The sequence below is a fragment of the Microtus oregoni genome, unplaced genomic scaffold (genome assembly GCF_018167655.1).
Source record: "Microtus oregoni isolate MIOR12 unplaced genomic scaffold, Mior012 000000F_ref0000247, whole genome shotgun sequence".
NCBI lineage: Eukaryota > Metazoa > Chordata > Mammalia > Rodentia > Cricetidae > Microtus > Microtus oregoni.
The window spans coordinates 59709566-59731986 of NW_024543059.1; the positions used below are offsets into that span (position 1 = coordinate 59709566).

The 22421-nt window shown below is 41.2% G+C and overlaps 1 protein-coding gene across 3 annotated transcripts in view; it reads right to left on the bottom strand.

Annotated features, from left to right (window-relative positions):
• Ttll7 (tubulin tyrosine ligase like 7) overlaps positions 1-19328 on the bottom strand; it is a 120836-nt gene extending 101508 nt beyond the window's left edge. For 2 of the 3 annotated variants that reach the window (XM_041648006.1, XM_041647937.1), the window contains exon 1: positions 18927-19327. The gene's annotated coding sequence lies outside the window, so the exon portion shown is untranslated. Of the gene's footprint in view, positions 1-18926 lie in introns of all 3 variants that reach the window. The other variant, XM_041648013.1, reaches the window with a different exon arrangement.
• Between the last annotated feature and the right edge of the window lie 3093 nt (positions 19329-22421).

Below are 22421 nucleotides of genomic sequence, written 5' to 3' on the forward strand. Positions count from 1 at the left end.
AGTCATCTTACTCTAAAAAGAAGAGATCATGACTATTTTTGAGACAGTACAAAAAGTCAGATTATTAATATTTAACTATAAAAGAAAAGGAGATCTTCAAGGGAAAAATAAAAAAGAATTTTACAATGAACGTTGATAAAGCAGGAGCAGAGGGATACAATTTCAAAATTTTGGTCATGTTCTAGGCAGGAGATTGAAGACGATTGAAAATAAAGGAGACAATGAAGCACATGATGGACTGGTAAAGGGGTCATAGGTCAAGTCTGTTCCAAACATGTTTTGAAAATCCAGACTTACTGGACACAGTAGCCTCCTTTGTGCATTGTTCCCCAGACGCTCAGACCCTTAAAAGGCAGACTGGAATAGCTACAACTATTTGACTATGCAAATAAAGCTTGTTGATCCCCGAAATAGGGACACCAGGGACCACTAGGAACTAGAAGGATGTGGAATTAACAGGAGGAGGAAGAGGAGGGAAATCATGTGATTACGCAAAGATTTAAAGAGTGGAGCAGAGGTGTGAAAAGACAGTTCTCTGTGCGGGGAAGCAGCTGCATTTCTTGTAACCATAAAGCTGAGTGGACCTTAAGGCCCAGTAAAGTAAGCCAGTGATGAGTATGTTGCAAACTTATATTCTCTCCTACTGATGATCCTGCTCCTATAGCAATGACTGAATTGTTCTTAGCAGACATTTCCATCTAAGTATTCTCCATGCAACTGCAAACTCAGTGGCAAGAACCAGTCCGTGGCCTCGACACTTTCCTCTTCCCCAACACGGAAGAATCCCATCACCAACTCTGAATTCTCCAGGACCAGGGCATCTCAGAACTCATCCTTACTTGTTGCCACCTCTAATCCTAGCTGTCCTCATCTCTCACTAGGACCACTTACAAGTTCTTAACAGAAATATTTCTATCTACTCAATTTTTTTCCAATCTGTTTTCTTCAACAGAATGCAGGACTCCAGAATGTAAATTTAATATTACTCTCCCATCCTCCCTTTCCACACCTTAACTAATCGCCCTCCAGCTGACTTGCATAGCACTGATGACTTTCCAATGCTCACATGAAAACAACCAAAGTCTAATTAAAAATGATCTTTCGTGGACAGGTGCTATTAAGCTAATGTTTCCTGCAAGTCCCATCCTTGCCTGGTTTCAGGTTAGGAACAGCCACTGAATAAATCAGCATGCATTGTTAAGACTGCTATTACATTGTAAGGGTAAGTATAGGGAACTAGGCACTGTGCCACACACACATACACACACACACACACACACACACACACACACACACGTGCTGGCACTGCTCTGCTTCTGTCTGTCTTGGCACAGGGAAGTGTCTAAACATGCAACTATCCTATTTATTACAGAATCTTCTCTTTCAGCCTCTCCAAACCTGGCACATCAGACAGGCACATACGTACATGACTCCATGGCTCATGGAGGTAAACCACATTAGCAGTGTTACATGGAGTAAGTCTGACAAACGGTGGTTTTCACCTTTGCTTCCCAAGTCATGCCCAGGTGCTGTAATTTGATTGACAGCCCTATTGATTTACCACAAGATGCAGAGATGCAAGAACTTGATGACACCCTTCTAATTCCTACAACAAATACCTCACTCTGAGTGCTTCTGGCAAGCCATTTCCAAAGACTCCCCTCCCGGGGGGACATCCATCAGATCCAGATGCCTGCTTCTCTCTTGTCTTTCCAGTGAGACCCTGAGCCACATTGTCTTTCACTGTGTTCCAATCACTTGTCTCTTCTAACTTACACAGACTTTGCACATCCCATCCTTCCCTCTAGAAGGCAAGCCCTCCTGTCCCTAGCTGTGTTCAGGTAGAACTCACATTCCGATGGCACAATCACAGCCTTTGGTCCCTTTCAAGCCTAATTCTAGCTCTCTCCAGTGGACTATAAACTTACAGATAAGAGGACTGTGTTTTCTTTCTTCCATTGTATACTTTTAGCTCCTTTATCGAAAATGGGGTGTTCATAGGTTTGTGGGTTAGAATCTGGGTCTTCTATACGATTCCATTGGTCGACTTCTCTGTTTTTATACCAATACCAAGCTGTTTTCAATACTGTAGCTCTGTAGTAGAGTTTGAAGTCAGGGATGGTAATGTCTCCAGAAGTTCCTTTATTATATAAGATTGTTTTGGCTATCCTGGGTTTTCTATTTCTCCATATAAAGTTGATTATTGTCCTCTCAAGATCTGTGAAGAATTTTGATGGGACCTTGATGGGGATTGCATTGAATCTATAAATTGCCTTTGGTAGAATTGCCATTTTTACTATGTTAATCCTCCCAATCCAAGAGCAAGGGAGATCTTTCCACTTTCTGGTATCCTCTACAATTTCTTTCTTCAATTCCTTAAAGTTCTTGTCAAATAGATCTTTCACTTCCTTGGTTAGAATTACCCCAAGATATTTTATGCTATTTGTGGCTATCATGAAAGGTGATGCTTCTCTGATTTCCCTCTCTGCTTCCATATCCTTTGTGTATAGGAGGGCAACTGATTTTTTGGAGTTGATCTTGTATCCTGCCACATTACTAAAGGTGTTTATCAGCTTTAGGAGTTCTTTGGTGGAGTTTTTGGGGTCGCTTATGTACACTATCATATCATCTGCAAATAATGAAAGTTTAACCTGTCAGATTGGCCAAAATCAAAAACACCAATGATAGCCTCTGCTGGAGAGGTTGTGGAGGAAGGGGTTCCCTCATCCATTGCTGGTGGGAATGCAAACTTGTGCAACCACTTTGGAAAGCAGTGTTTCGGTTTCTCAGGAAATTTGGGATCAACCTACCCCTGGACCCAGCAATACCACTCTTGGGAATATACCCAAGAGATGCCCGATCATATGACAAGGGCATTTGTTAAACTATGTTCATAGCAGCATCATTTGTAATAGCCAGAACTTGGAAACAACCTAGATGTCCTTCAATGGAAGAATGGATGAAGAAAGTGTGGAATATATACACATTAGAGTACTACTCAGTGGTAAAAAAACAATGACTTCTCAAATTTTGCATGCAAATTGATGGAAATAGAAAATACTATCTTGAGTGAGGTAACCCAGACCCAAAAAGATGAATATGGGATGTACTCACTCATAGTTGGTTTCTAGCCATAAATAAAGGTCAGTGAGTCTATAATTTGATATCCTAAAGAAGCTAAATAAGAAGGTGAACCCAAAGAAAAACATATAGCTATCCTCCTGGGTAGGGGAAGTAGACAAGATTGCCAGGCAAAAAATCGGGATCTTAAGGGTGGGGTGGGAGGGGGGTAAGGGGAGATGGGGAGAGAAAAGTGAGAAGGGTAGGATGGGGTGAACTTGGGGCAACGGGATGATTGGGATAAAGGAAGATTGGATAGGGGAGCAGGGAAGCACATATCTTAATTAAGGGAGCCATCTTAGGGTTGGGAAGAGACTTGGACCTAGAGGGGCTTCTAGGTGTCCAAGGCGAGGTCCCCAGTTAGTTACTGGGGCAGCTGAAGATAGGGAACCTGAAATGATCCTATCCTATAGCCATACTGATGAATATTTTGCATATCACCATAGAACCTTCATCTGGCGATGGATGGAGATAGAGACAGAGACCCACACTGGAGCACTGGACTGAGCTCCCAAAGTCCCAATGAGGAACAGAAGGAGGGAGAAGATGAGCAAGGAAGCCAGGACCAAGAGGGGTGCACCCACCCACGGAGACAGTGGGGCTGATCTCTTGGGAGCTCACCAAGACCAGCTGGACTGTGACTGAAAAAGCAGGGGATAAAACCGGACTCTCTAAATATGGCGGACAATGAGGGCTGATGAGAAGCCAAGGACAATGGCACTGGGTTTTGATCCTACTACATGTTCTGGCTTTGTGGGAGCCTAGCCAGTTTGGATGTTCACCTTCCTAGACCAGGACGGAGTGGGGAGGACTTTGGACTTTCCACAGGGCAGGGAACCCTGACTGCTCTTCAGACTTGAGAGGGAGGGGGAGAGGAGTGAGGGGACGGGGAGAGGAGTGGGGGGAGGGGGGAGAAGTGGGAGGCTGGGAGGAGGCGGAAAATTTTTTTTCTCAATAAAAAAATTAAAAAAAAATATAAAAGGTTAAAAAAAAAAAGAGGACTGTGTTTGCTTCCGCTCACATATTCCAAACACCTGGGAAAGCTCCTGAAGCGTGTTAGGTACCAGATAGATGTTTGCTGAATGCATGGATGGAGGAACACAAGCACTGTGTTGTGTGTTTAAATAGGCTGTGTAATAAAATCTAACCCCTCTGAGTCGTGCACAATTACCATTTCTGTTCTGCAGATAAACATGACAATGTGCACTAGAGGCAGCAAGACCGGTATCTTACCACTTGTAAACAGATAATTTTACTTTACCATTCAGAGCCTTAATTTCTATGTCCTCTACAACAACACCAAAAGCTTATTCAGTAAAGACTTTCCCCTTCAGCTTACAAAGGATGGAGTTGAGAATAATTAAGTATGTCATGTAAACCTATTCTGGGTTTTATAGGACCCAATTCTAACACCATCTCTTGGGGGCGGGGAGAAGAGAAGAGAAGGAAAAGGAAGGGAAGGGAAGGGAGGGGAGGGGAGGGGAGGGGAGGGGAGGGGAGGGGAGGGAAGGGAAGGGAAGGGAAGGGAAGAGAAGAGAAGAGAAGAGAAGAGAAGAGAAGAGAAGAGAAGAGAAGAGGAGAAACCTGTTCCTCCTGCTACAGGCTAGACACATTCCTATTATGTTCCAAATTCACAGTCCCTACCATGGCTGACCCCTGCAATGAAGGCTCCCCACCATGTCCAACCCCAGATACCAATAAAGTTGGCTTCAGGACATAACATTTTAAAAAGAACATACATGTGTGCTCCTATGAGCAAGAACTCCATGGTTTCTTTTATATTAGCGCTGATCTAAAATGTTCAAACTCTTTAATAAAAAAGCAGTAACAAACAGTAAAAGATTTATATTATATACTGTTTATGTGTAAAAGTTCTTCAAAAGAATGTAGTTAGCTTTCACAGAGAAATGGAAATACTGTAAGGGAAAAAAACAAATGGAAGGTTGATGGAAGGGACTGTGGATAAATTCTAGTCAATTTTATCAGTCATACAAGAATGTATGATTTTATTAGCATCTATGAGATGTTTTATTATCAATCTTAAGTCACTGAGCCTCTGGCAACAATGTTCAAAAATCTATCTGCAGTACAAGCTCCATTCCAACTTTTAAATATAAGAGACTCACATGGTTCCATATTGTCAAGGGGATAATTTGAAAATTAGAAGGGGTGCATAAGACTACAGATAATCACACTGACAATACACGTCAGTCTCTCCGAGATGTAGCTCTGACTCCTTCTCACAAATTCTAAAATTCAATTTGCATGGATTATTTCTGGCTTGGGTTTATCACTTTGGTGAGCTCTGAAAACAAATGACCCTTTACTGAAAGGTTAGACTCAGAAAGTGGTCCCCGTTCTCTATGAACAGAGAGAATACATTTCTACTATTGAGTAAACTTAACTACATCCTAACAAAGGCTAAAAATGTAAAGGACTGGGCATTTCCTAGACGTACAGTTCTTCAGTCATGGTCCCATAGTGTCAGGGGAAATAATCTAACTCTAGTGACACCAACGTGAGACCATAGAGCAGATGCTCATACTGATATTACAACAATCTCCATCATTTCAATTATGGCCCCAATACCTCTCCCAAATTTTACAGGCCAACCCAAATACTATGTACACATATCATATGCTCCACCACATAATATCAGTATACTCTTGCTAATATCAGGATCTTACATATTTGAAGACTTTACCTACATCAAACTGGTACAGTACCCACTCTATGAGGCAGTATTTAAGGTTCACATTCTAATCTAAACTATTTAAGTCTTATGTATAGTTTATAAACATTTGCATATGCCAATTGCATCATTTAAGTAATGCGACTGATATCTTAGCTCCTAATTGTTCAAGCCAGCACTTTCCACGTCACTAAGCAATGTTTTCTTTTTATGGCAGCCAAATACTAATTCGTTATTTGACAGAATGACAAACGCAAACCAAATACATCCTCTTCACCTGGTCAGCAGCCTAAGAAAGGTGAACTGCATATGTGGGCGGTGCTTGTCCAAGGTAACCAGACATGTGTTAGGCGCCTACCACACAAGATGCATTACGCTCTAGAAATTACAATCAAGCTTTTACAGACAATGTGAATTGAGAAAAAAAAACAAAAACCTGAAGTCTCATTCCCAGTACCAAATGTCCTAATGCAACGAGTCTAGAATTCAGCCTGAACCAAGATTTCTGAAGGTTCCTTTTATGATTCAAACACACAGCCAAGGCTGAGAGCCACTATTTAAACAGATGGGCTCTGCAAGTTCATCCTTGTGCATTGCTTTATTGGTCCCATTTTAAATGGGAAAAACTGAAACCCAGAGACATTCAGCAACTTGTCAAAGTGTTGGACAGCACCATTAGAGTCTCAAAACCTCTGCACTATGTCAGGTTGCTTCTGGGCGGCAAAGAAGCCTTCATCATTGAATTGTTTCCTACCTTCCTGCAGTCCTGCTGAGAAATACAAATGGTTTTTCTTCACATCTCATGTAGATACAACAGGGCCTCTCTATCTGCGGTGAGTTCTAGTAAATATGCTTCTTTCATTACTAAATGCAGATCACGATCCTTAGAGGGGCATAAAGTTAACTCACTCAAACTCAGTGTGTGTGTGTGTGTGTGTGTGTGTGTGTGTGTGTGTGTGTGTGTGTGTTTGAAAGACTAGAATGGATTTTAAGTATCCCACCACTAAGCAGGAGAGACTCTCCTTTTGAATAATTGGACAGGGCAGTACAAGTGACCCCTAAAACAATATAGACTATTGATGTAGTTGTTGGCTGCCTCTCAGGATTTGGAGACCTCAGTTGCTAAAAAAAATAATGCACACTTAGGACACAGGACTCAGATGATTCAAGCTGGACCTGACCTGGAAGCCTCTTTCCTGAGGTCTAGTTTCCATGGTTCCAAAAATACTATGCAAGCTGCCAAGGGAGGGAGGCAATTAAACAGTTCTCCACAGCTGTCACAAGTATGAACCACAGCAATAACCAGCACGGCAAGATAGCCATCCATACAGGTGCAATAAGCAGCACTCGCATCTTGGTGACAATGAACATCTGTCTAACTGGGCTTAAGGACCACTCAGCAGGAGGAAAGTCAGGACTGATACTGGAAACCATCTCTCTAGTCCCAGAAAGACAAACTCAGAAACCAGTTTTACTGAATTGTTTACATCGGCCTACTCTACCAATTTCAATACAAATAGATTTTCCAACTCATCTCTCCCTACTTGATTTTAATTCAGCAGACATTTGCTGAGCAAGCAACAAGATATATTAAGTTGTGGCTTCTTTCTATCTTATAAATTATAACGGAGAAATTACTAAACGACAATCACATTGAAGCCATTGAGCCTCTCTTTCTCTTGACGTTTTAGCTCCACCAGAAAATTTTTCTTTATGTGTATTAATCTCTATAAAGCCATTTGGTCATGTTTTACCCAATTATCAAAGTTACTATAATGCTGGGACTTTTGATAATTCAAAATGAGATTTGCTTTGGCAATACATATTATAGATGCAAATATATGCTAATTCACATGACTTTAATACCTTATATTCCTGATAATCAGAAACTGCTTTATAGCACAGTGATCTGAATATTAACAGAGTTAAATAAATATCATTGACTGCATGTGTATTTTAAACTAGAGAATATACAAACTTTAAAAGCTAGAATTAAAATATATTATTAGTGTAAAAGAGGAATTTAAAACTATGAGGATGAAGATGAGACTTAAATTTGGAAAAACCAAAGAACATAGACATTGCTCTGCAATAATCTATTTTAAGAATCCTAAGCATTCCACCAGGCTTTCTGGGGAGGAGGGGGAGCTTCTGGAGGATAAACTGCAGAAGTTCTAGCAACAACTTCACCACACAGACTTCAAAGGTGGGGTAAAATTACACACCACTGCTTCGTTTCAGTTTTCGACCCGAATCTAAGGCTTTCTGACCTTCTTTGTACAGCATCACTTCGTACATGGGCTTGGCTACTAGTATCAGAGAGCAGCCGTCACCAGAACAATGGCGGACAGTGCTGCTGATTCATCTCAGGAGGAGTAGCCTTCAGCATCCTCAGTTCTGACAAAGCCCAAAGAAGGTAAATACCTGGTCATCAGCCAACCACCTCTTGGCACACAGACAGCGAACTGGGAAAGGGAGAAATTCGCAGCTTGCTACCGCTAGAACTTCAGCTCAGATTTGGCTCCTTGGGGCCAGAAAGGGAGGTGAAAGTGAGTGAATTGTGACTGGAAACAAATAAACAAGCAAACAAACAGACACGCAAAGCAATGCTGTGGCTCCAGGAGAGATTATCTGCATTTTGTTTATTTTTCTGAGCACAGCAATATTTCCCTATGCATTCACAGTAGCCCTATGACAGTCCCATCTGTGTCTGGAGAGTATGCTTTAAGTACCACCCCCTACAACAGCCCCGCCCCATACCCATGTTTTCTATTCTCCTCTCCTTTTAGTCTATGAGGTCTGAGCTCCTCCATAACACCTACCTCAGCTACGAAGGATATAACCAATCACCACAGAGGCAGATTAGTCATGTTTTATCTGCGTGGAATCTTGGGCAGATGCTTAATAGAGAAACACATCAGAAAAGGAGATTCTAATAAGTTACTAATGAAGTCGCCAAGAGAAGCCAAGAAAAGAGGCCCTTCTTTCTCATCTTCCAATGACAGCTACCTGGCTCCTCACAGACAGACAAACTCTACTGAAAGGGTCCCTCCTTAGAACGCAATCGAAAATGCAAATAAGAAGGGTAGACTATAACCATTTCATGAAAAAGAAAGGATTATCCTTTCCAACCACCCTCTAGAATGGCATACTGTAGATTCCAAATATAATAAGAATGTACTTTATCAAAACAGTTACCTACCTACCAATATGACACCACCCCAGTAAGAATGATTAATACAGAAGACTAAGGACAACAAGGGCTGGTGAGCTCGTAAAAAAACATAGCAACTCTTGACTCAGCTGGTCAGAATGTGTATTAGCAGAGCTATTGCAGAAAATGGTACGGATGTTCACCAAAAGTTAAAATTGAACTATCAGATACTCAAGCAATCCTGCTACCAGGTACACGGCAAAGGAAATTAAATCCACATGCCAAAAGGGTCGTCCTTGCTCTCATATTTACTGCAGCAGTATTCATAATAGTTAACTCATGGAAACAGTATCGATCAGCAGATACACAGATGAAGAAAATGCAGAATATATGGGTAATGTGCTAGTATTGAATAATAAGATGTAAGGAAATCATGTCACCACTGAAAAGATGGATGGAACTGAAGAGCACTATGTTGTTGACAGAGGTTTCTGTCCCACCCAGTCCCATAGTCATTCAGTCCCAAATAAACACACAAACTGATTGGCCTATTAGCTCAGGCTTCTTATTAACTCTTATAACTTATATTAGCCCATAATTCTTGTCTGTGTTAGCCAGGTGGCTTGGTACCTCTTTCAGCAAGGCAGTCTTGCTTCCTCTGTGTCTGGATGACAACTGCAGACTGACCTTTCCTCTTCCCAGAATTCTCCTGTTCTTGTTGCTCCATGCTACTTTCTGCCTGGCTATTGGCCAATCAGCATTTAATTAAAAATAATACAAGTGACAGGATAAAAGACCATTGTCCCACAGCACTATGTTAAGTGATATAAGTCAGGAACAAAAATGAGTAGTGCATAAATACCGTCATTCACATATGGAATACAACAAAATTGATCCCATACAAGTTGCAAGTAGAATAATGGTCATCAGAGACTGGAAGTTTTGGGAGGAGGAAAAGAAAGGGAAAGGACACTTGGAGAGCACTGGCATTTATGCACTTACTTCAAATTCAAAAACTCTAATCAAGAAATGATCAAAATCAAGATTTTGATCATTTGATATGAAATACTTTTGGCTGTTATCAGACTGGCTGTTTACAATTTCAGAATGGTCATGGGAGACAGGACATGAACTTGACTCTGACTCATTCACAAGTTCAGCATAATTACTAGTGACGCGGGTCTTGTAACAATAACCTTTCAAGAGGCTTAGTATGGACGGGGGGGATCTGGTCTGTCCTTTGGGAGTCCTTGCATAGAGCAGAGGGTGACAAGACACCAACTCCAGTGTTGGTCAACAAATAAGCAGGTAGGTAAATGTAATATAGAGAGAGAATGGAGATCTAGTGTGGAATACTATCAGCTTTGATAGAGGAGAAAACTGTGTCACCTGTGGCAAGATGGGTGAATCTGAAGGGGAATGTGCCAACAACGTACCAGTCACCGAAAAAAAAAAAAACAAACAAACACTATGTGACCATATGTGTGTAGGTAATATATGTATATATTCATATATATTAAAGCTCATAAAGCTGCTCTCAAGAGTAGAGCCGAGCAATCACAAGCCGATAAGGCTTTAGAATACTCTACTCAAAACCAGGAGGGTACATATTATTCCAAGGACCCATCAAGCTTTGGTCACATACAATATTTTCATTCATAAAACACAGGAAGACTTATAAACCAAGGGAAACTTTTAGGCAAATTTAAAGTAATTTAAACCACAAAGTAGATTCCCAGACTAAGTAGAACTAAGCTAGGAATCTTTCTACTTCTATGAGAATAACCTTTCAACGGGGCTAGTTTGAAGAAGGGGGATCTGGTCTACCCTTTAGAAATAAGAGCAACAACAGCAAAATCTCCAAGTCCTGAGAAATCAAGCAGTGTCTTCTCTCAGCCAGGTGTCACAGCCTGTGCCTGTAGTCTAGACACTCAGGAAGTTAAGCTGGGATGATAGAAAACCTGAGCCTGTGAATTCAAGACCAACCTGGGCCAAATAGTGAAGACTCAATAAAAATTAATTTAAGAAAAAAAAAAGAGCTAGAAAGCTGAATCAGGGGTTAAAAGGAATTACACCTCTTTCAAAGGATCCCAGTCCTCAACACCATGTCCGGAATGTAACAATTGCTGTAATTCCAGCTCTAAAAATGCCCTCTTCTGGCCCCCAAAGACACATACGTTCACACATTCTCTCTTCTCTCTCTCTCTCTCTCTCTCTCTCTCTCTCTCTCTCTCTCTCTCACACACACACACACACACACACACACACACACAAATAATGAGATCAAATCTTGAAAAACACACAGAAAAAAACTAAAAAAGTTTCTCAATAGCCCATGGCTTAAAATGGAAGTCCCAAAGGAAATCCTTTTTTGAACGCTGCTATAGAACAGAATGCCAATGAGAACGTGACATCCTACTCTGTAAGGTAAAGGCAAAGCTGGGTGGAAAGGAACTGTGTTGAACATAAGTGTCGACATTAGAATGGAGCAGCAGTCGTGAATCCATAGGTATAGAAAATAAAGGCACAGCAAGCTGAAAAAAATAACAGCCCCGAAATGAAAAGCAGGTAATAAAGGAAACGCAAGAGCAAATGTATGCATAAATCATATAGCCTAGAAAAGTTTCCTTAAAAATCGCAAACTACCAAATCTCAATCCATGAGAAAAAGAGATAATATGAACAATTATTCAACTGCTAAAGAACATTTTTAATTTTAAAAATCCCTGAAAAGGAAATTTCAGGTCCCAGATGGTTTCATCGGAATCTCGCCAAACAGCCAAAAACTTAAGGCCACTCTCATACAAACTTCTTCAGAGTATAAAAGAGGAGATGGTTCCCAACTCATGTTCTAGTGCACAGAACCAAAATCAGACAAGAGAACATGTGAATAAAAGCAGTCACAGACTACTGTCCTTCATAAATCTAGATGCAAATGTCCTTAAAATTTAAGAAATGTTGCATATACCCTTGGATGAACGCAAATAATGTGTATACAAACACTTGCGACTAATAAAGATTTATTCCATGTCTATGAAATTGATTCACTATTCAAAGATCAATTCAATGCACCATATCAACAATATGGGGAAGAAAAATTATACACTCGTATGAACCAGTACTTCTTTTTCTTTTGTATTTTAACGTTTTTGGACCATGGTTGCCCATTTGTAAATGAAACCATGGAAGATGACAATAAGCAATGGCTACTATATTTTTTCTTCAAGAAAATGTAGTAGAAAGTATTACAATGACTTTAATATTGACACATAATACACAATTAGGTAAGAATAGAAAAATTTACATCTACATCATTAACTAATTTTATTTAGAGACCTGGATCTTTATATTCATTGTCATTGAGTAGACTTTTCGGTAACCATTGAGTCATCTCCCCACCCCATGTGCATCTTCTTAATGCTACTCCCAGTAAAAACTGCTTTTAATGCTTCATGGATCTTACATTCATATTGTCCTCATTCCTTGCATGTTCTAGAAGCAACACCCGTGAATGCATTTTTGAGTACGATATTAAACACATATGCCATATTTAACCAATGAGGAACACATGTTATACTTAATACTGAGTCAAATATGAAAACAGGTCTTGAGACATGCACCCCAAATAAACATTTTAAACAGAAAATGCCTCTTCCCAAAATACAACCCAAAGTATATGTGGTAGTCACCATTCACTGTACCAAAAACATTTGGCATTAATTTTAGACAAGTGGAAAAGCTTTTGGACATATATAGAAGCCGATATTTTTTAAAAATAGTTTTTATATTGTTCATGTGTGTGTATATACACTGTTACAGGAAGGGCAAGCATGTGCATGGCACGCACAAGGAGATCAGAGGAACGCTTATGACATAATTTCTCTCCTTCTACTTTCACATGGGCTCCAGAGTTCAAATTCAGGTCTCTGGCTTGAGCAGTAAGCACTTTTTCTGCTGAGTCAACTATCTGACTCAATCTAATGGTTTTTGAAAAGTACGGATGCTTCCCTTACAACTTCCCTGTTAATACTTAATAATGCTTAAGTTCTAGAAACGATATTTATCCTTTGTGAAACAAATGAGTTGAAACGTGCACGTATTAACCACATAGGTATTCAATAAGTTCAAGTTTTCTCAACTTCCCTAAAGGAAGTAAAACCAAAAGATTATCAATAAACCAGTGAAGGTCATTCTCTTAATTCCATATAAAAGTACAAGCAGCAGGTGTCAAAATGTATATCTCATAGGGACAACTATTAGCCAATTACTAATCTCAGTCTGGATACTAATGTTCACCTGTTTTTGTGTCTCTTTAGTTCTATTTTTTACATTGTTAAAATGAACAAAGTAATTTCTACCAATGATAGGACTCTAGGTACTATAAATGCTATGTCACTCGAGATAGTTTCTTGGATTATTTCTTGGATGTGACCAAACCTAAAACTAAATGATAATGTTTACAGATGGCTCATGAATATTAAACCAACTGACTAGAGGAAAGGAGTCAGTTTCAATCTTATCCCTTTCCAGGACTATCCCATAACCTTTAGTTAGCAGCAGACTGTATTCTGATTTTCTAGTTATCACTCCAAATGTTGCATGTGGCCATGTATTTTATCTGATGAGTTCTTTGAAAAAGTAGATTTTCAGTTATGACAAAATTACACATTCAGATGATTCTAGAAAATTCAGTGGCTCAAACCCACAGTTGTTTTTCTCACCAATATTCCACATTTAAAATACAGTCAGGCTATGCCAATTAAAACAAATTCTACATGTAATTCAAGTAGGATTACACTTATAAACAAAGAGGTGGCAGTACCTTTAATGAGAGTGCCTCAGCATGTCCACAAGCCAGAATGACCTACAGCCATGGAATGATCTACAGCCATGGACTGACCTACAGTCATGGACTGGCTTACAATCATGGACTGACCTACAGTCATGGAATGATCTACAGCCATGGACTGACCTACAGTCATGGAATGATCTACAGCCATGGACTGGCCTACAGTCATGGACTGACCTACAGTCATGGAATGACCTACAGTGATGGACTGGCTTACAGTCATGGACTGACCTACAGCCATGGACTGACCTACAGTCATGAAATGATTTTGAAGATGCTGCCTGGATTACTGCTTCTTTGCCTTCTAAATCTACAAAAGGCCAACTTACTTTAAAAGATAGCTTCACTGCCCAAGCCCTAACGGAGGAGGAAGAAACTTTTAAGATAAAAATAAATTTTAAAAAGAAACCAAGCTATTTTCATCTTCTCGAATTAGCTGTGGTACCAGTTCACACTTCACAAAGCAGTGGGTGAGAGAGCTAGAAATGTTCAAAAAAAATCCTTTGACAAATAGAATGTTCCATTTCACATGGCTAGGCAGAGTGGCAGAGAGACAAAAATAACATAGGTTTGGAAGCTCAGGGGTCAAAGCAATTTAGAAATAGCGGCCAATACAGACAGTTTGGCATATCAACAATATCATTGATTTCAGGGTGTAGCAAGCCCGAGAAAAGTGAGCTCTTGTCCACTGAATTCTAAAACCTAAAGAAAAAAATCAACCAATCAGGAGCTTTATTGTAAAAGATGTGAAGAAGATAATTTATCACTCACCACTCCCCAGAGCCTAAATGAGCCCAGTGCCTTAGCTTTGTCACTAACAGTATACATTAAGGACAGTCATGTGGTTAAATGACAAATGGGGAATAAACGCTAAAGGGGAATAAATAGTTAAACTTTTTAAACTTTCTACTTTTAACTCAAGAGATGCTTTTTGCTAAGCCCACTTTCCATTTGACAAATAAAGCCTAAGAAAAAATGGAAATGGATTTACAAGCTTCCAAGAACTGAAGGAAACTATAATAGGATAATAAGTTCCAAGTAAGCATAAGACAAATTCAGCTTAAAATATTCAGGTCCTTCAAAACCCAGCTTCCGTCAGAAATCATTTCTTAGGATCTGAGAAGAGGGTCAAGGTTCTTTGTGGTTTACAGTGCAATGCAAAGTTTCCATTGCTTCAAGACTGACTCATTAGAAAGAACTTCAGCTCCTAATTGTGTCCTCAAGTACAGTCATATCCCTTGACTCCCCTTTCACTAGTACCTAGAGACACTTTACAGCCAAACAAGAAAGATGGACGTGAATCCCAGGGGAAACCCAATGATTAATTTTCGGGAGTAAGTCAAGTGTCAGGTAAAGAACCCTTTCAACTTTACATCCTGTCTTACTCATAAGAGAGAGGGAATGATATATCTTTTCAACACACAAGGGAAACTGAGGTACAATCTCCTCTACAAGGGAATTTTTTTCCTCTGGTGAGAAAATGAGGTGGGAGGTGACTCTATGAATGTCATGCACCCTCTGGCCGCAACTCCTCTCAAAGGCCAGCTCTGGCAAATGTACACCAGGAAGTAACAGTCGTATTCAAAGACCTTCAAATGGGCTTCCCATAGACCCTGGATGTTCTACTGGGGCTACTGCTAAGTTATAATCAGAGAGAGCTCCAATCTGTGTCCAGCATTACTAAGGTACCAAAGTTGAAGACCTGGGGATCTGACACAGAACAGAATCTGAAGTTTGAAAACACTAAATCGGGATATGGTTTCTGCTAGGAGAAAAGTTGTGGAGGCAAGCATTCCCACAAATGCAGCCCTGAAATGCATTCCCACAAATGCAGCCCTGAAGGTCTGTTATCACACGCACTTCTCTGACCAGACTCCCCCTTACTCTCACCAAACCTGTTCTGACTTTAATTCCATCTCTTTTCTTCTCTAGTCCTCAATGCTCACCTTCCTCTCAGTTCTTAGGATCTAGTTAATTGTTCTAATGAAAAGTGAAGTTGCCCAAAACTGTGTGATCTACAGAGACACAGACATAACTGTGACTTTCTAACAATGTACAAATATTCTATACCGAATATGTAAAGTCCAAAATTGAACACAGAAAATTTAGTAGAGATTCAAAACTTGCTGAAATAGTCTAATAATATGAAGAGTTCATACCCTTTCCCCAGAGATGCTAGCCTACAGGATTAATCCTCAAAATAAAAAAAGCCCATGGATCAAAATGTTCATCACAGTATCGAGACTGATATCAACAATATACTCACAAGGAGGAATGATTAGGAAGTTCCAGTGTGTCTATCTCATAGAAACTTATGCAGGCATGTAAAATGTTTAGTACTCACTTAAAATTTGGTGAAAACTAGGAGAATAAAAGTAAAAATAAGTACATTAATAATATAGTATGGTTAAAACCATCGATTAATGCCATCAATGGCTGCCTTTACTTGGTAAGAGTATGATATTTATATCTTTTTGCTTTCCTATTTGTACATAATTGTACAGTGGATAAAATTTTAAAGGGTGGATCTCTTCAGAACAAAAGTATTTTATTTTCATAGAATGTTCTTTCTGCATTTAGTTCATAATTCTTTTAATGTCAAAAAAAAGATTCCATTTTCCTGCAAGGGTATTGAGGCAAAGGAAATGATAAAAATGGGCAAGAAAAACTTTCTCTGATTAAAAATATGTCTACTAGTTCTCTGTGGTGACCACATCAGACACAGGTCACATGCCTGACGGCCAAAGTTCCTCATAGACCAGAGCCTGGCACATCTCAGCTCTCCCTGTTTCTCAGCCTATGGAAATCAGTCCAAGTCTCAGAAAGTCATTTAATCCACTTCTGTGACTGAAGACATCCCTGATTCTCGGACCACCCAGCTTCTAATGATTTCCTCTTCTCTCTGGGTGTTCTTACAGCCCTTAAACTTACACCACCTGCTGGTATTGAGACCATTCTATATCATTCTGTTATTTCTGGGTAAGTGAATACCTTTCAGCTAGATTTGGAGTTCCTTGAAGGCTTTTCAGTAGTTATTGATCAAACACATCCAGAGGCAGAGAGGAAATAGAGTTCTACAGCGACAGCCAGACTGCTATTAGATGCGTGCCCTCAGTAATAGTATCTAAATGAAACATGATGTTTTAAAATGCTGCCTGTGACATCACTACTGGGGCATACACTTTCCATTTTCTGCTTTAAAAGCAGTGATATTCTATTTCTGCTTATTCATTCATATCAATTCTGAGGTTCCCCTGGGATCAAACAGATTGGATTGAAATATGCCTCACCAAGACTTATAATATAAATAACAAATGAAATGACCTTCTAAAAATCAACTTAAGACCACACACAGGACCTTGCTTCTCCTGCAGTTTTATCTGAACAATAAATATAAGTTTGTATCCCCATGTTGTGCCCTCACTTAGACTGCGGGCTTTAATCTATCAATATCGCAATTAACAAAAGAAGAAAAGAAAAGAAAAAGAACGCTCCAAAGCAAATGGTCCAGCACTTTAGAAGTGATGGACTAAATGGCTATGCTCTTTTATGCCATCAAATACTCTGCCAGGATTTAGAAATAAACACCATCTGTACATTAGCAACCCGACACCCGAGACATAACGAGAGTTGCATATCTTAAGAGAAAATCCATAAATCATAAATGAAAGCAAGTCAAATGACCCACCAGAGGAGAAAGACCTAGTGTCCATTACTTTTGCAGGAGCCTACAAGGTCAATAGGATTGTTGTCTCTGAAGGGCAGGACATCAATTAAGAAATCCATTTCCCACTGTTCACATCTCCATCTCACAACAACACACCCATGTTTTTTTAATAAGTGAAGCAGCACTCAAGAGTAAGTGCTTCTTCATATTCTACCATTTACTGGATGATCTTGTACCGTCTCCAGATTTTAGCTCCTTAACCCATAAAAATATCATCTGCTATGCCGAATCCCAAGGTTGTGATAAGGCAAATAGCATGGCCCGAGTCTGGGTTTATCTGTCACCCTACTGTGCACAATTCAGTCTCATACCCCATAAACTAGATAATTGTTCTTTTGAATGTTGCCGAAAGATTAAAAAATGGTTTCTAGATTTCTTACTGTGATGCCAATTGATTCTCCCAATACTTGAGCATATAGCATCTATCACCACCAAAAATCATACTGGGCATCCCTGGTTAGGACCCAGTCTCCCATGAACTGTTGTCTAAATACATCTTCTTACTGGATGCTAAGGAAATAGGTGTTTTCTCTTAAGAGCTATCCGGTGAGTGCAGGGCTATGTGCAGAAAGTTTACAGGTTGCTGCTGCGAGTGTCTGAGATAAATCCTATGAAAATTATTATACGTCACATCTAACAGTGCATACTTGGACCCAATACAGATTGATACAGCAGATGGTCGTGGATTTTGGAGTGAGGGAGACCTGGATTCAAATTCCTGTTCTGTGACCTTGAGATTGTAATTTAAGATCTCTGTTCCTCACTTTCCACAATTGGCTCTGGGTGGGTATGATGATTTAACTCAATTACACACACACACACACACACACACACACACACACGAAATGCCTAAAAGATGAAGATATTGTTCATAATTCCTATACATATTTTCTTTTTATATGAATCAGTCAAACTCTGCTGAACTCAAGGCAAATTCTACAGAAAATTTTCAGTTTGGGGGGACGTTTTGATATCAAACAAAGTGGATGTATGGTGGAATGAGAATCAGAGGAAAGGAGATGTGTGGAGAAAGACATCATACTGACACACTTTCAAGAACGCGCACAACATTCTCTGCTCAAGGAGGTTGACACTAGGGTGTGGGGACATAATGTCCTGACCAATCAACCCTCTGGGGACAAGAAGCACTGCCCCCTTCACCATGCCAGGGCTGATCTAGAAACTAAGGCTGGACCCCGCAAATGACCCGGTCCGGCCCCCTCCCCCTGCTGCCCGAACCTCTGGGTGCCAATGGTGCTGAATCATGAGCCTGGCAGCAGCCGCCCTCCGCAGCTTCCACCCGGGCACGTCTCCAGGACAGGGACTGGAAAGAATGGGCGTCCCACCTGGGGTGTGGAGGGGCGGGGGCAAGGGCAGGTACTCACAGCTTTGGCACCTCGCCGGGTGGCTCCTGTGGCCGGTCCCTTGGTGGTCCCCACTCCCCGCCGGCGGCTGGTGGCTCCCTGTCGGGCACACACAGGTGGCCCTGGGATCCCCTCAGCTCGCCCACCGCCCAGGGCAGCCACGGCTCAGAGCTCAGAAGCTCGACCCGACCAAGAGCAGCTGGAGCAGCTGTCGTGCCCAAGGGGTGGCGGCTACCAACGGGCCAGACCATTTGCCTGCTGCGCCCAGGGGTGCACGTCATGCAAGGAGGCTCCGGCACCGGGACTCCACGAGGGTCAGCGATGGGCGGGAAGGACCAAGGAGTAGGCGGAACCTCCGCCCCCTGAGTTTCCGGAGAGCTGGGGGTCGGTCAGACCAGCAGCTTCTCCGCCAGGTGTTCAGAAGGATGAACTCTGCTTTTCGGTGCACCCCTCACCCCGCCTTTTCCTTAGTCCCGCTCAGGGAGCTTTCAGAACGCTGCTAACAGAGGACCTAGCAACGCTAGCTCCCGGGTGGCATCCCCTTCTAAGGGGATGTAAAGGACTCTGCCCTAACACCTGTCTGGGGTCACCTCCTTCTTTACCTTGCAGTCTGGACCACCAGTTTCCCATCCAAAGGAGTACTTGAATCTCGGGAAAAGGGCTCTTCCAATCTTTTATCTAAGCATCCTTTTTTTACATAAGAATAAGAGGGTACCAAAAGCCAACTTGAAAGTTAGACAGATCAAGTGAGTGCCCTCCCTGCAGGTGGTTTCTATGTCTGAGGAGGTTAAGAAGCTTCAAGCCCGCTAACAAATGCTCAGCAGAGGAGTTGAAAATATAGATTTGTAGGTATAAACCCTTTGAACAGGTCAATGGAAAATTCCAGAAGAAATTCAAGAATAGTTTTTTTTTCTGTTCATGATTTTAAAGGTTACTGAGAAATAATCGTGAAATCACCATGACCTCATTTGAAATAAACATCACAGAATGGGGAGAAGTTCAGAAACATCCATTTTCCTTGCCTCTCCTGGTTCCTGCCTCTGTCCCAGCCACACTCACACATGGTTTCTGAAGACAACTGTATAGCTCTCTGACTAGAAGGAAATTGGCAGTTACCTATAAAATGTGACTAAGCTGGGGTGCTCAATGTACCCCCAAATAAAATGAAATTCCACAACTTCAAGGTATTTCCGGATTAAAGTGGTGTCTTTTAAATTTAAATAAGTGTGTCCTCTTGAATAAGCCAACACCAATTTACATTTACAGTGAAGATGACAGTGAAAGCATCTTCAGTTCCAGCCTTCACTTCCTGCCCTATTCTGCCTACTGCGGTCGGGTCAGTGGAAACGCTCCTGGCTATTAAATGGGGCAGACTGGACTGTGTGCTGAGCTGGCCTGATGTTTAGTTTCTTGGGTGGCAGAGCAGACACTGGCATCTTCACTCTGGGGAAAGATACATGGTCAGCCTTATTATCATAGTTAACTGGGACGTGGGTATGACTTTGCCCTTTGTGAGAACTGAGTCTCATGATGGAGAAGGGATGTATCTAAAATGAGCCTCACCTTGAGGTAGAAAAGGGGACCAGAAAGGGAAAGATGGGCTTTCCCCAGAAGGAGCTTGGGCATCGGGCTCCAAAGCTCAATGGAGCATCCTGGGAGAATGAGGCATGGGTCTCACTGCCTGCTGTTTAGCCAGCCTTATGCTATCATTTTATGTATGCCAACACCTTATCCTACACCTAAGCTTTAGGTCACCATTCTTCTGCTCTCTAGTATAAATACGAGTTCTTAAACGATCACAGTGGTTGCTCATATGCCTTACCATAAGTTAGAGAAAAAATAAAAATTATAAAAATAGGGCCACTATCAACTTCGAAGCTCAAGACAGCATTTACAGGAATCAGGAACAGAAGTGGCTGGCATCCCTGTGGTGTGCTATTGTGACAGGGTAAACTGATGTCAGTGTTCACCAACAGCACAGGCATCCCTAGAGCCATGTTGCTGGGGAACACAGATCTGTAGTCCCCAGAGAAGCCAGCAGCTTTGATGCAGGGCACAGAGCATCAGCTTCACGTATGTGCAGCTCGCTCCAGGAACAACTGTTTCCCTCTTAAATGCGGCATCAGTAGGGACAGACAAGACTTAAAGAGATGGCTAGTGGCAGAAACAGAGAGATATAGAAAGACATGGCCTACGGTCAGGGACTTGTTGGTCTGGGATCGTCTGTGGTCACCTATTTGTAAGTTGATGTTCTTAGCGTATATGTTTCTGACTAAAGAAAAGAACGTTTTTATGATGGTGTCCTTGGAAGGTTGTCCGAGTGAACAGGCAGAATGTCACAGAGCCAGGACCCTCTGCTCTTCCTCAGGGTCTTGAAAGTTTTCAAGCCCATGCGTAACACAGTAGAGCCATAAAAGAAGAAATCATTTGCTCAATGACCGTGAGTTCATAGATCTATGAACTACTTCTCAGAGCCTCGTGGCAGAGGATGGGACAGAGATGGAGAGAATAAGGATTTGTTGTGGTGAATGAAGCCTGACTGAGGAAAAGGAGAGTTATTACCCACAGTGCCTTTCAAACTTCTCTTGCAAGCTGGTTATTAAGGTAAATATATTTATATTCACAAACAGGCGTACTGCCTTGAAATGATAAGAAAGATGAAAGATTACACGTTATGCGTTTGACAAAATCAATTTGTGGTGAGCCGCACAGTGTTGAAGCTTGAACAGCATATTCATTGGGTTCCTAAATGCTTGTCAGCTTAGGCAGGGAATGGCATTCCCATAATCCCAAACACTCAGGCTAAGAATGTCAGTTTTGTAGCTTCTCATAATTTGCCTTTAACTAGCTAAATTACTAAATGATTGGTGTATCAGAGGTAAATATTACCACCTCTCCATCACAGAGGAGAAGAAACCACAAGCTGAAATGGCAAAACTAGAAGGAGCAAAGCTGGCTCCAAATCTGAGCCAACACACAGCATTGCCCTCCACATACCACTGAGCAACACCGCCACACAGAAAGCAAGTTCTGAACTGCACACCTGTCTGCAGTAGGAAATCTATGCCATACTTACCTGTCTAGTTCTGGTTTCTGGGCACAGGTGTGCTGTGAATACCGACAGCCTACCAAGTGCTGGTAATCTGCGTTTGCACCAATATACCTAGCCAAGCTTAGTTTTACATCTATTTTCACTGCTAATTTCTCCAAAAAAAAAAAATAGGTCATTTCTCACATGTGAGGTTTAGATGATAACCATCTCAAGGGCAACACTGTGTTTCTGTTCTCAGAATCTGAAATGAGTGATCATGATGGATGAAGTCTATACCTAGCCAGTGATCCCTAAAAGGTTGCTACAATTTGTTTCAAGAACTCAAGTCACAATCTGGAATCTGTCTTATGATGTTTCACAAGTGATTCTATTACGCAAACAGCTTGACCAAACTGTGCAGAACAAGAACAACGGAGACTCAGTCTCTCTCTCTCTCTCTCTCTCTCTCTCTCTCTCTCTCTCCT